Source organism: Maniola hyperantus, chromosome 7, assembly GCF_902806685.2.
Source record: "Maniola hyperantus chromosome 7, iAphHyp1.2, whole genome shotgun sequence".
NCBI lineage: Eukaryota > Metazoa > Arthropoda > Insecta > Lepidoptera > Nymphalidae > Maniola > Maniola hyperantus.
The window spans coordinates 9,451,541-9,459,514 of record NC_048542.1 but is presented as its reverse complement, the minus strand read 5'-3'; the positions used below and the strand labels follow the sequence as shown (position 1 = coordinate 9,459,514).

General features: G+C 37.2%; 1 pseudogene; it reads right to left on the bottom strand.

The window, feature by feature from the left end:
• Nucleotides 1-5,393: 5,393 nt before the first annotated feature.
• On the bottom strand, nucleotides 5,394-7,755 carry LOC138402605 (uncharacterized; annotated as a pseudogene).
• Between the last annotated feature and the right edge of the window lie 219 nt (nucleotides 7,756-7,974).

Below are 7,974 nucleotides of genomic sequence, written 5' to 3'. Positions count from 1 at the left end.
GTATATTTTTTGTAAAAATGTAACATGTACTTTTAAATATAATGTTTTAGTCATTGATAGTTTTTTACTTGTACTTAATAATAAATAACTTGAAATATTTTTACAATATTCTTGAAACAACTCAGGGAGTTAGTAATTTACCTCTAGGTACCTACTATCTGAAAGAGACAGCAATTATTTTACGCAGGATATCCATACTATTGCGTACCTACTAATATTATAAATGCGAAAGTGTGACTGTCTGTCTGTCTGTCTGTCTGTCTGTCTGTCTGTCTGTCTACTAGCTTTTCACGGCCCATCCGTTTAACTGATTTTGATGAAATTTGGTATAGAGATAGCTTGCATCCCGGGGAAGGACATAGGTTACTTTTGATCTCGGAAAATTAAAGAGATCCCACGGGATATTTAAAAACCTAAATCCACGCGGACGAAGTCACGGGCATCATCTAGTTATAAATTAGTGTGATCAGATTTTGCTAAGATTTGTTCAAAATGAACATCCTGAAATTTAAAATACTTAGTCGCATTTATTATTCTCTTGATTATTTATTTAGCTTCGTCCGAGTTAGGGAGCTTTTTTCTGAAATTCCGTTGAGGCGTAAGGTAAATGTAGACGTGAAGTCTGGGTATAATTTCACAGTAAATTCATTACATATTGTTCAAAACATCATACGATTTAAACGCGCTATGAAAATATATGTATTTTGTAAATATTATTATTTTGTGTAACTTTAAATAATGAATTTATTGCTTGTTAATTCCAAAAAACGAATACGGGAATAATGTAAAGATTTTAAATGAATAGATGAGTAAGACGAAAATCAGTCAAGTGCGAGTCGGACTCACACAAGAAGGGTTCCGTACCATCGTACAAGAAATAACACTTTAATTTATTTGTAATATTTGTTGTTATAGCGGCAATAAAAATACATATTCTGGGAAAATTTCAACTCTCTACCTATTACGGTTCACGAGATACAGCCCGTTGACAGACGAACGGACGAACCGACGGCCGGATAGCGGTGGCTTTCCAGCACAGATTAGAGAAGTAAAGTGATAGGGTGCCATCGGGACCCTATTACTAAATAGGGTCTCGTTGGCACCCTTCGGATACGGAACCCTAAAAAGTGATTGGTAATAATAGTCCTAAACAACAGTTAATTAATTTTTGTCAGTAAGATAAAATAATTATTATTAATGAACGTCTTGCAAACTCTGTTTCTGTAGTTTGATCGACAGTAAAAATAAGTCTACCCTTACCCTTTTTAAAACAATAAAGATGAGTAGATACAGATAGTAAGCTGCTTATAAACTGAGATTCTTTGGTTTATGACTTATGTACAAAAACATCTTGGACATACAGGAAAAAGCGAGTGCCTATTTTTTACGTCAAAATATTTTTATACCTTGTGATAACATCATAAAGCTTGTTTCTTATACAACGTTGTTCATCTTTGTTTAAATAATGTACATTCATCGAGGATGATAATAATGAAATTTTTTTTTCCCTATAAATATATCAAAATTTACTTATTTAAACATACAAGAGTAAAAATACAGGATACACTTAAATAAACAAAGGCGACCTTATTACTATAGATATACATAATAAGACTTATTATTTTATGTTTTCCGAAAAAGAAATTTAAATTTTGCTGGCTCTTTTTTAATTTTTAGGGTTCCGTACCTCAAAAGGAAAAACGGAACCCTTATAGGATCACTTTGTTGTCTGTCTGTCTGTCTGTTCAATTTTCTAAGTAAGATAACTATATCAAGTGGGGTATCATATGAAAGGTCTTCACCTGTGCATTCTAAAACAGATTTTTATTTATTTTTATGTATCAAAGTTTTTGAATTATCCTGCAAAGTGTCGAAAAAATACGACTGTAGTACGGAACCCTCGTTGGGCGAGCCTGACTCGCACTTGGCTGCTTTTTTATACCTACGCGTAATTTGTCATACTTAAATCTCGCCTCAAAATGGCAGCATTTTAAAAATTGCAATTTCTTTATAATATTAATATTTACATATATTATTAACAAAGCACCATTTATTACCTACTATAAAACTTTATTCAGGAACAGACTTTCATTTCAGTAATGGTCCTAAAATCAAGACGGATTGTTGATGTAAACCTGACAAACAGATTATTAGGTACAATAATAATAATAGGTTTTGATCTAGGTATTCTAAGCTAGATAATAACTCGTCTTTGTAAGGACTGAATGAGGACCACTTTCGATATTAAGCCGTGACACCATCACAAATTCTATTCTAAGCTAAGTAGTTTTGAATTGTGGTCTGGCCTCAATATTTATTAATTAATTTATTCGAATATTTTGCTAACAAATTAGAATGATACAAAACATATTCTTATTTAAAAATCCGCGACGAACTGCAGCACTTCCTAGATCCTATTACCTTAAAACATACTAAGAATCTGCTCTGGGGTAATAATTCAAAAAAACTGCAACATAATCAGCCCAGTCGTTTCTTTAATTAAGTAAGTTTAAAAGTAGTATTGTAGAGGTGCAACCTCTACCGTTACTTGGCTGGCAGCTATTAGGAAAACTTCGCAGCTGCCACACAACAATATTCAAATTTGGAACGCAGTGGGGAATCCTCCTGGTCACGCACGTTACAAGATTCCACATTCCCTATCATCCGCTCGTCACGTCAACATCTTCTACCATTGTATTATATAAAGCTCGCGAGCCCGTCTGTATTGTACATAACATATCAATTGTAAAGTGTAAAATAAACATCACTATATGTAGCTGGTTCTTCATTACATCAACCCTTCAGCTACAGTATTTAGCGGCAAAAAATAATAATATTATCTAAGAATCTTTCTAGGAGTCATACACATTCAATGTAAAATACATAATTAAAATCAGTCTACTACTTTTTCAGGAAAATGGTAGGTAACAAAAAGTGCACAACAAATACACACACAACCTTTTGCGCCAAATATTTCTAATCAATGTCCGTTCCGTCGTGGGTAAAAATGGAGCAATCTAAATAAAGTTTTTTTCCCCTAAATAAGTTATATCAGGATCTATCTTTAATAGCTTCAGCGCTTGTCACTGCGAAGATTATCTGAATGTAGAGAATGACACTGACAAGGGTTTGGGGTATTTTCTGCCCCATCGCCTAGTTGCTTCGTGTCCGTAGAATCCGATTTGAAGGGGTTAATTGGACCTCCCGATCCTCGAGCTTTGAAGTTTCTAGTAAATTCGAATCTGATAGCTCATTTTCTATTAGCGACTGAAAGAATTTTTACCTGTTTAAAATGTAAGATTTGACTCACCATTTTAATGATGAACTATCATCTTTTTTTAAATTGTATCTAAGGTCAACGTCGTTTTTGGCAAAATGTGTTCAAAAGTAAAGTCCCCCTTTTCCGAAAACAATCTGCCAAGAATAAAATAAGATTTATCTGGTGAAGAACGAAAACATACACGTAACAGTCAGTTCAGTTGAAACAACTAGTTTTGTATATATTTTTACAAAACGATAAAAAAATCTTACGCCCAATTAGAACGATAGCGCGGCAGTTGCGCTCTGTTCTAGTATTTTAGTGTGCAATACACACAGATCTTTTTAAAAAGCACCAAATTCTTATATCAGTAGGATTTTTTTTTTAATAGAAAGAAAGCTAGGAAGTTAGATCATCAACCCATAGCCGGTCCACTATTGAGTACGAGCGTACTCTTAGAATGGTTTAGGCCATAACACCAGCTGGGCAAGTACGGATTGGGAGAATGTATAGATCTTTGGGAACAGCAGGCATCCAGGAAAAGTTTGAGTTCGCTTCGAAAAGTTCGCTCATATCACATTTACACACCTAGGTATCATATTATACAACATCGTGACACAAGTAGATACACATACAGTGGGACAAGTCGACTCTCTTGGGACTTGAATGACATTGACAGGGGGGCGCTGTTGAAGAACAAAGGCTTAGAATATTCAAACAAGAACAAAGGGGACACTTGACGGCAACGTTAGTTCCGATTTTCGCCACGCGCCAAGATAGCCTTGTCGCACTGTAATATGTATTAAGCACAACTACTTTAAGTGTGTATGAGATCTATTAAACCATTACACAGATTACAATAAATGGAATACTACTAATTAACTCAACGAAGGCTTCGGGAACTAAAATTTATGTTTATTGAATATTGTATTTCGAATTTTTACTTTTGCTGCCCATTCTATGAGACGGTAAGTTTCTCCTATAGTAGGTAGGTACCGCCGATCGCCTCGCTAACGAGTTGCGAACAACAAACAAACTGACTTTCTGAAAGCCTCCGAGCACATACGCTATTGAAAGGCCTTAACTGGGAAATATGAATACTTATTGCCCACGACGACGTAAAGAAAATACCTATGATTCTTACTCCGGACTTATAAAGACACTATTCATACATTATAAGAGGTCACTTAATATAGAAATGAGCTCTAAATTGTTTACTTGCATTAAAATTAAATAGGAAATTGAAAACTTATCTGAGACCTTAAAAAATAACTAAAAGTGAAATGAAATCTGAAAGTTCTAAGATACAATTCCAACCAGTTGAACTGCTCCCTTTTCCGGGTACAAGCTTTAAGCTAAGTTAGTCTAAACATGTAAATTCTAAGATGAAGGGAATAATACGTCACTTGTTTATACGTATAAAATAGTATTTGTTAGATATGAAAGAATGCTTAAAATTACAAATAGACAAACATGCTAGAATTTTAACTTTCAGTAAAATATCGTAGAGGTGTTTCTGGTGCTACATATACCATGTCCTGTGGAGATCCTTACTAGAGTGCTACGACCAGCAGTGAACGTCTATCGATCCAAACGGTGATGACAAAGAGAAGGATTCTAGACAGTAAATATCCACTAGTATAAGCACGGAACAAAAGAATGCTTATAACCTGAGATCTACTCTGTACTGTGCAGAGTTAGCATACCACAATTTAGAAGCGTCCCGTCCCTTTTAGCAACTTCGCATTTAAAATTTGTATACCTACAATAATTCACAAATCAAGAGTAACTAACTTCAAGTAAGTTTTCGTATTTATTCGAGGACTGTGAACATTTGACCCTTAACCCAAACTCATTAAGAGTTAATTAATGGATTGGGACCTGTGCAATGGGTTTATTTCTTTAAGAAAATTCATTGCTTCTTGTTTTAGGAGCACACCCGCACACTGCACAGCCCCCGCGGGCGAGCGCGGGTGAAGTGCGGGTGTGCGGGTGTGTCCGCCTTATACCCCGATTGCCATCTTAATCTGTCTAGGACTATAATTTATATCCTGGTAACCTAGGCTTACATGGGTATTTATTTAATAGGAAGATACAAAAAACATAAATACCAAACTTATTCTAGAACATAAAAATTACAAATCGAAAATATCATCTAAACCACCGCAACGAGGCAGGGTGCCCAGAACGCTGGCAGCGTTACCTCGTTGAATGGCCAGACTAATATGCTGACCGAGGTAACTGCCAGCCTTCCGGTCCCCCGTGGATTCCGCGAGACGGGATGAAAGGTCCTTAAAAAAGGATCTAGCATCCTCGCCCCACGAACCCATGGTCTCCACCCCAAAAGGCACAAATATGAAACTATTTTCTATATTCTCATATTTGCGCCTCTTGGCCCTTTCTGCCTTAGTAGCCGCCGCTCCGGCCGCCACGGAGGTCGCCTGTACGTGTGACAGCGCCCGCGCCAGTGTATCCACACACGTGGCATCCCACACAAGCGACCTACCTTGCTTCCACGGGACAAGAGTCATACCGTCTGGTCTCTTGCCATCGCTACGTGCCAAACCGGTTCTAATACTACAGGCACATTAGCCGTGACAAGAGACCTACGTATGACTCCGTTCAAGGAAGCATGACGGGAAAAACGACCGGCACTTTTGGCACAAGCAAGACCGTGGTGACCATATACGTCCACTGCCTCGCCACAATGACAAAGATGTGGCTGTTGAATCCTAGCGCCAAGCCGAAGACCAACCGCGATAGTAAGTGTAAGGTGGTCTAAAAGAGTGCCTATATGTTTCGAAAGGAGAGCTTGAAGCCAATAGCTCGATTCTCTCGTAGACACTGCGAGGAGACGCGCGCGATCTCTTGCAGAAGTTGATGAATTTATCAACTCCTGCAAAACGTCTGCACAAAGCGCGTCATCCCACCCCTTTTGAGAAAACAAAGATACCGGCTCATTACTAGGACATGCTAAATTGAAAGCTTCTCTAGCCTCTCAAATACGAAAGCTCTATAGAACCCAAAGATGGATTTATAATATTGCCAAAGAGCTTTAACGTACTATACGCAGAAGATAGAAAAGCTGGTAATGATACACTGCTAATTTTACGAATGCCTAAACCACCGTAGCGAACCGGGAGTGAAGCTTGTGTCCATGTCGCGCCATCAAAAGGACAATTTAGAACTTTGGAAAGTGTGTTTCTGATAATATTATCCAAATCAACCAATAAGGGAACGAATTTCCATAATGGTGAGCAACGAAGAAAATAGGTAAATTTAGGAACGAAAAGACAGTATTTAATGATAAAAAGGGCCATGTGAGAATTTATTTGGTAAAGGCGCTCCGAACATTGATCAAATTTAGTAATTTGTTCATTAATAAAAAGGGGAACAGAGTCTGTTAAGACGGGAGCCCCCAGAAGACGAAGAGAATCTTCACTAGGCTAACACAAAAATATAACATACTTAGTTTAGGTTTAGTTTATATACATTAGTTTAGTTATAGGCAAGACACCCCTTTTAAACTTACCAACTTCATATTTTATCATACTATTTACACCATAAATACTCCACAACAGGATAAAAACTAATCATGCTAACCTAAGTAGAACGGTTAACATTTTGTAAACACATTCTATTACTAGCTTATGCTCGCGACTTCGTCCGCGTGGACTACACAAATTTCAAACTCGTATTTCACCCCCTTAGGGGTTGAATTTTCGTTATCATTATTGTCATAATAGCTACCTGCATGCCAAATTTTAGCCCGTTCCGTACTTTAGTTTGAGGTGTGCGTAGATAGATCAGTCAGTCAGTCAGTCCGTCAGTCACCTTTTCCTTTTATTTATTTAGATTCTGACAGTTGTAGTACTATTCTAGACTATTATAACTTAGCAATAAATACACAAAGACTTTCTCCTTCAAACCTCGAAACTGTAAATGCAGCAAACAAAACCGCTTTACAAAAGATAATACCCAATTCGAACTATAAATTCTATTTGAAACTCCTAATTGGTGCCCTTAGTTAACAAATGTAGCTTTTCTAATCCCATCTAGGTGGAAGCTAGGAGTTATTCGAGCGAGAACATTTGCTGAAACGGACTGAATAAACAACAATGTACATGAGAGTAGAGTGTATTACATCTATATGAGATGCACATTGATTTACAGAAGTTAAAAGAAGAAACCTTAGGTTTTTGAAACTGCAACTTACAAAGAAATAAAAAATTATACCGAATGAATTTGTTTATTTTATGTAACACAGCCTGTGCTACGTATGATATGTCAAGAGTCTACTACCGGTTCGGAAAACAAATTCTAGTGAGAAGAGTGAGCAAGAAACTCAGCAGCTGCTCTTTTTTTTAACAAAATGTTACAATACGTAAATATATATTACACAAGCAATGTGATAAATTTTATTCCTACAACCTTGTCGGCTACTGAATGCAAAACCTGCCGTTCATGATTAAATCTTGTCCCTCCTCGATTGCCATTTCAACCTGTTGCGTAGGTACTGTACCTTTGCTCACGATTAAGGTATGATTCCGAACCACGCTGCACGCAGCAGCGCTGCCGCATCAGTGCTGTCACCAGCTGTCACAGTCCTGTCGCAGCACGACTGGTCCCCATACAATCTCTATAAGCTTATATGACATTACATTCCGAGCTGGGCAGCAACGTTCCGCTACATTGCTGCCGCGATATTTCTGCCT